We start from the raw sequence: 7369 nt of genomic DNA, 5'->3' as shown, positions 1-7369 counted from the left end.
ACCACTTGTTGGATCGAGTGGCCTCGGAATAATTAAGAAGGGGGGTTGAATTAATTATTCCTAAACCTTTACTAATTAAAAATTACTCTTCTAAGGCTTTTATTAAATTGTTAAGAGAATGAGGAGTAGAAGAGAAACTTAACAGAAAGTAAAAGCGGAAATTAAATGCACAACGGAAATTAAAAGAGTACAGAAGAAGGAGACAAAAACACGAGTTTTTATACTGGTTCGGCAACAACCCATGCCTACATCGAGTCCCCAAGTGACCTGCGATCCTTGAGATTTCTTTCAACCTTGTAAAAATCCTTTTACAAGCAAAGATCCACAAGGGATGTACCCTCCCTTATTCTCTTTGAAACCCTAGTGGATGTACCCTCCACAAGAACTGATCCACAAGAGATGTACCGTCTCTTGTTCACAACCAAATCCAAGTAGATGTACCCTCAACTTGTACCGCAAAGGCTGTACCCTCCAATGTGTTATGACAAAGATCTCAGGCGGTTAAACCTTTGATACTTTGTGAATGGGGATACAAAAGAATTCTCAGGTGGTTAGTCCTTTGAACACTTTTGTATAAGGGAATGGGTAGAATCAAAAGAATTCTCAGACTGTGTCGTTTTCAATTCTTTGACAAGGGAGAGGGGAGACACAAAAGAATTCAGGCAATTAGTCCTTTGTTCTTTTGGAAAAGGGAGAAGAGAGACACAAAAACAATTCAAGCGGTTAGTCCTTCGCGAATTATTTTTGGCAAAGGGAGAAGAAAATGAAAAGATGAATAGCACAAGTTTTCAAGGTTTAGAAAACCAGAAAACTTCAAAAACCTTTTGGTTCAAAGAAAAAAAAGAAGTTGAAAGAGATTCAAGGCTTGTAAAAGATTGATTGAATAAGTGTTCAAGATTCTTGAAATGCAAAACAAAGCCTTGCTTTTATAAACTCTTCATATCTGGTTAAGACAACCATTTAGAAGAGTTATAACTTTTTAGAAAAACTTAAAACCAATTTGAAAAGGTCAAAAACCATTTGAAGAGTTACATCTTTTGATTTTATTCAGAAACAATCACTAGTAATCGATTACCAAATCAGTGTAATCGATTACACAAAGCTTTTATGTGAAAGGATGTGACTCTTCACATTTGAATTTGAATTTCAACGTTCAAAGGCACTGGTAATCGATTACCAAAATATTGTAATTGATTACAGCTTTTTGAAATTAATTGGAACGTTGTAAATTCAATTTGAAAACTTTTTCAAAACAATTTTGCTACTGGTAATCGATTACCAGAGAGTAAAAACTCTTTGGTAAACATGTTTTTGAGATAAATCGTGTGCTACTCAATTTTTGAGAAAAACTTTTCATACTTATTGTCGCAACCTACCCTTCGGCGGGAGGGCGACGCGTGACTCGTGGGATGCGTGTTCCACGAAAGGAATACGCGTGAAGTCGCCACCAACGTTTATTTGGGGAAAACATCAGAAAAACCGGAAAAGACGCGATCTACGAACTTTAAATGAAAAGGTTCGGGAGTTATATTTACGCACGGGGAAGGTATTAGCACCCCACACGTCCGTCCCAAGGGACGGCAGCCTTTAATCGAATGTGCAAACATGACCTTGATTTTTACGTTCCCTTTTTATGTCTTTATATCCTTTATACCCTTTTTATATTTTTTTCTCTTTTTGTGGTCGACAAGGGTGTTTCCCTTTGCTCCTACGTACTCCTCAATCGCGATGAGAAAATCAGACCTACGTAGTTCTTTCTTATGCGTGAATCAATTGATTCTTTTTTTCGTAAAGTTACGGAAACTTACGAATTTCGTAACGATACTTGTTTTCTTTCCGTAATGTTACGGAACCTTGCGGATTACATAATCATCCCCTTTTTTGACTTACGGAATGTTACGGAACCTCACTAACTGTGCAACGATGCTTCCATTTGATTTTCGATGTGTCACGGAACCTTACGGATTGTGCATCAATATTTTCTTTTGTTTTCCGGCATGTCCCGGAATTTCACAAATTGCCTAATGATGGGTGCCAAGCACCTCACAATGGCCAAACAGAAGTTGCATGTCATCAAGCAAAGGTCCCCGGAGAAATTAGGGTATGACAGTTGCCCCTCTTTACTTGTCTTTTATTGGAGATAAAAGGGAAGTAAAGATAAGACACTAATTTCGTTCCTTGGGCTCAATGGCCCCGATGACATCTATCCCCCACATGGAGAAAGGCCAAGGGGCGGACATGACATTTAGAGGATGCGGTGGAGCATTGACATTGTCTGCGAACGCTTGACATTTGTGGCATTTCCTTACATGGACACAACAATCACTTTCCATGGTAAGCCAGTAATAACCTGCTCTTAGGATCTTCCTGGCCATAGCATGCCCGTTGGCGTGCGTTCCAAATGAGCCCTCATGGACTTCCTCGATCATGTGATTCGCCTCCCTGGCATCCACACACCGCAGGAGTGTCATGTCGTGGTTTCTCTTATACAGTATGCTTCCGCTCATGAAGAAGCCGGCCGCCAACCTTCTCAATGTCCTCTTATCATTGTCGGCAATCTCTGGCGGGTATTCTTTGCTTACGACATATCGCTTGATGTCGAAATACCAAGGCTTACCGTCCCGTTCCTCTTCTACTTGGCAACAATGCGCGGGTTTGCCACGACACCAAAATTCAATGTATGGTAGATCCCCATGCGGCGTTAGCTGGAACATAGACGCCAAAGTAGCAAGAGCATCCGCCATTTGATTTTCCTCGCGAGGAACATGATGGAAGGAGATCTCATCAAAGGTCTTAGCCAATTCCTTGATATAGGCTTTGTAGGGTATCAGCTTGGGATCTCTAGTTTCCCATTCCCCTCTCAGCTGATGGATTACGAACGCTGAGTCGCCGTACACTTTGAGTAGTTTGACATTGGAGTCAATCGCTGCCTGGACGGCCAGGGCACATGCTTCATATTCGGCCATGTTGTTAGTGCAGTCGAATCCTAGCCTGGCTGTGAAAGGTACACATTGATTGTCCGGAGAGACCAATACTGCTCCAACGCCATGGCCTAGAATGTTTGACGCTCCATCAAACCATACGGTCCATTTGTCCCGATCTTCGTCCAATTTTTCCTCAAACAAGGCCATGATGTCCTCATCCGGGAATTCAGGATGCATGGGCTGATAGTCGTTAAGAGGCTGCTGAGCCAAATACTCTGCTAAGGCGCTTCCTTTTATCGCCTTTTGGGTGACGTAAACTATATCAAACTCGGATAGCAGGACTTGCCACCAGGCGATTCGTAAGACACTTCTTGATCCTTCCAAAAGCCTCTTGGCAACCCTCATTCCAACGATCAGTTTGGTTTTTGCGTAAGAGCTTGAACAACGACTCACAAATGGCGGTGAGCTGCGATATGAATCTGGCAATATAATTCAAGCGTCCCAGGAAATCTCGGACTTGCCTCTCTGTACGGGGCTTCGGCATCTCAAGGATAGCCTTCACCTTTTCGGGGTCTACCTCTATCCCTTTCTGGCTTACAATGAAACCAAGCAATTTCCCTGATTTGACCCCAAAGGTACACTTGGCGGGGTTCAACCTTAATTGATATTTCTTAAGCCTTTCGAACAACTTCTGCAGGTTGACAAGGTGTTCTTCTTCGGATTTAGATTTAGCAATTATGTCGTCCACGTAGACCTCAATCTCTTGATGCATCATATCATGGAACAAAGCTACCATGTCCCATTGATAAGTTGCCCCGACATTCTTGAGTCCAAAGGACATCACCTTGTAATAGAATGTTCCCCACAGGGTGACGAAGGTAGTCTTTTCCATATCCTCTGGCGCCATCTTTATCTGATTGTAATCGGAGAAACCGTCCATGAAGGAAAATAAAGCGAAATTGGCCGTATTATCTACTAGGATATCGATGTGTGGCTAAGGAAAATTGTCCTTGGGACTGGCCCGATTCAGGTCCCGATAATCCACACACATTCATACTTTCCCATCCTTCTTAGGGACCGGTACAATGTTGACAACCCATTCTGGGTACCGAGCGACGGCCAGAAAACCAGCGTCAAATTGCTTCTTCACTTCTTCTTTTATCTTCAAGGATGTTTCGGGCTTCATCCTTCCTAGTTTCTGCTTTACCGGGGAACACTCGGGATTTAGAGGTAATCGGTGCTGTACAATGTCAGAACTCAAACCGGGCATATCTTGGTATGACCAAGCAAAGATGTCTTGGTCGTCTCTTAGCAGGATTATTAATTCTTCACGGATAGGTGCGGTAATACCTGTGCCTATCTTTACTTCCCTTTTTCCACTGCCAATTCCCAAGTCTACTAGTTGTGTTTCTTCTTGATGAGGCCCCATTTCTTGGTCCTCATGGGCGACCATCCTTTCTAATTCTGGGGGAAGTCCCACATCCTCGTTCCCTTCATCTTCCGTTTGATTCGTCTTTTGCTCGAAGTTGATAGGCGGGTCCCAGGTATTAGTACCTTCGAGGCACTCGTCATCGGATCTGCCATTTTAAAAAGTAAAGGAGTAAACATGCAAATGGATGAGAATGGGTAGAGACGTAGGAACAGATGAAGAAAGATCCTTGTATTATAAATTCAAAAAAACAAAAGACACAAAGCCTTAACAAAAGAAAAACTCTAAAGCCTAGGCCCAACTATAGAGCTTTTAAAACCGTAAAGGTTTACATTATGCTCGTTGCGTAAATGCCGGGGCGTTCCTCCACTCGCCAATTTCCCAGCTGGAAATCAGGAGGGCATGGTCGTACCAAATCCAATGTACTCGGAACATCATCTTCGTATATCGCAACCACTTGACCTTCGTCCCCCAGACTCGCGCTTATAAAGCTTCTACTTATGTGGCAGGGCGGGCTTCCTTCACCTTCTTGTCTCAACCACGAGCTTTGACTACCGTTCTTCCTTCCCGCGATGCTTCTCTTTATATCTGCCTGAGTGGGCTTATAGCCTAAACCATACTTCCCACAATTTCCTTTGGCATTTATCAGGCTAGTTATGCCGCCGTTGTCTTTGCCTAAACCCATTCCGGGTTCGTAACCGTGCCCCAACATAACTCGGGCCATCATTACTGCTGCATCGGACAGGCAAGGCCGCCCAGAGAAGGAGTCCACGGAGGAAATGCTTACCACCTCAAAAGACTAGAAAGCGGTTTCTAATGACTCCTCTGCGGCTTCCACATAAGGCATAGAGGATGGGCAGCTCACCAAGATGTCTTCCTCGCCTGATACGATGACCAGATGCCCTTCCACTACGAATTTCAACTTTTGGTGGAGTGTAGAGGGAACAACTCCCACTGAGTGGATCCACGGACACCCCAACAGACAGCTGTAGGGGGGGTTAATATCCATTATTTGGAAGGTAACTTGACAGGTGTGAGGGCCTATCTGTACTGGGAGATCGATCTCTCCCCTAACCTCTCGGCGAGTGCCGTCGAAGGCACGAACCACCATTGAACTCGGCTTTAAGTGGGAAGCATTGAATGGTGATTTCTCCAAAGTGCTCTTAGGCATCACGTTTAAACAGGAACCATTATCGATGAGCACTTTGGCTACGATATGGTCCATACACTTGACTGATACGTGCAAATCTTTATTATGCCCTCTCCCTTCGGCGGGGATTTCTTCTTCGGCGAAGGCGAGATAGTTGTTGGCAGTGATATTATTGACCAGCCCTCCGAAACCTTCTACCGAGATGTCTTGGGCCACGTGGGCCTCGTTCAGAACTTTTACTAGCAGAGCCCGATGAGGCTCGGAGCTCATGAGTAACTCTAACAGCGAGACCCTGGCTGGGGTTTTGTTGAGCTGTTCGATAACCTTGAATTTGCTCTGCTGAATTATACGGAGGAACTCGCTGGCTTCCTCTAGCAACACCTCCTTTTTACCATCCTTTTTCTCCGGAAGACCTTTCCCCGGAATATCTTTATTCGAAGCGTGGGGTGCTTCGCCATCTTGTTCCTCCACCACTTTTCCTTTCCCCTTGACGTTCGTGGGTTGGACTGGTAGGTCCGGAGGCGCAAACACGCGACCGCTACGGGTCACACCACTCAGTCCTGTGATATTTGTTACCTTAGCCAACAACGAGCTGACGTCGGTGGCTTCTTCTTCCTTCCCCCTCGGAGGTGTATATCTCCATGGGACTGCGTGGCTATTTTGGTATGGGAAAGGAACAGGTTTAGCTGCTAAGGGGTGTCCGGGCTTTTGCGAAGCTATGCCCTTGGTGAAGTATATCACCAAGGGTTTGGGCTTCGCAACATTGCTCCCATCCGTGGACTGCATGCATATATGTTGCTCCTCTCTTCCTTCACTGCTAACTTCCTCTACTCCCAAACACGTTTCCATGTCATGCCGCTCGCCGGAATGCAGCAAACAGGAATCCTCCTTACGCCCACTATGAGGAATCACACCTCCCTTTTGTAGGGCCTCAAAGATAAACCTCCTAGGGGTTGCCACATCCCATAAAGGTTGAGACCTGCGCGGCCTATCGGACTCAACGGCGTTAACCGCTCCCCCTCCATGATTGGCTAGCGGGTTAGTTTTCACATTAGGTTGATCCTCTTGGAAAGTCAGCCATCCAGCATCTATCAAATGTTGAACCTTGTATTTAAAGGCCAAGCATTTTTCAATGGAATGCCCCGGGACACCCCCTTGGTACTTGCAAGTTGCGTTAGGGTCATACCACTTTGGGAAAGGGGGTTGGAGGACCTTTCCGGGAGTTACCACGGCCAAATGGTTGGCGATGAGGGACGGCAAGAGGTCTTCGTACGTCATTGGGAGTGGGGTGAATTCTTGAAATGGCCTCGGAGGGAAGTTCCTTGTTGCGTTGGAATTGCCGGCCGGGCGAGTTGTGTTCGGAGTTGGAACTTGGGGAGCTTCCCTCTGGGTGGGTGCCTTAGGCTGCACAGGTGCTGAACTAGAGGCGTTCCCGGTATGAGCCGAGAAGCTTGGGTAATGTTGCGCGTACTGATGGGTACCATGAGGTGTCTGCGGGGGTTTGACCCACGCAGGCGTTGAAGAGACGGCATGGGCATCTCCTTCCTTCCTTTTTGCCCCCGTTGTCCCGATTCTTTTGGCATTCGCACTCGTGGAGGAAACGTAATCGAACTTTCCTCTTTTCAACCCTACCTCGATTCTTTCCCCGGCAAACACTAGGTCCACGAAGCTGGACGGCATGTAACCTACTGGCTTCTCATAGTAGAACACTGGCAGAGTGTCTACCATCATGGTGATCATCTCCCTCTCAACCATGGGAGGAGCCACTTGTGCTGCCAGGTCTCTCCACCGCTGTGCGTATTCTTTAAAGGTTTCGCCCTCTTTCTTGAACATATTCTGCAGCTGAGTGCGATCGGGAGCCATATC

Source organism: Glycine max, chromosome 12, assembly GCF_000004515.6.
Source record: "Glycine max cultivar Williams 82 chromosome 12, Glycine_max_v4.0, whole genome shotgun sequence".
In the NCBI taxonomy this organism is placed as follows: domain Eukaryota; kingdom Viridiplantae; phylum Streptophyta; class Magnoliopsida; order Fabales; family Fabaceae; genus Glycine; species Glycine max.
This window is presented reverse-complemented; position numbering follows the sequence as displayed.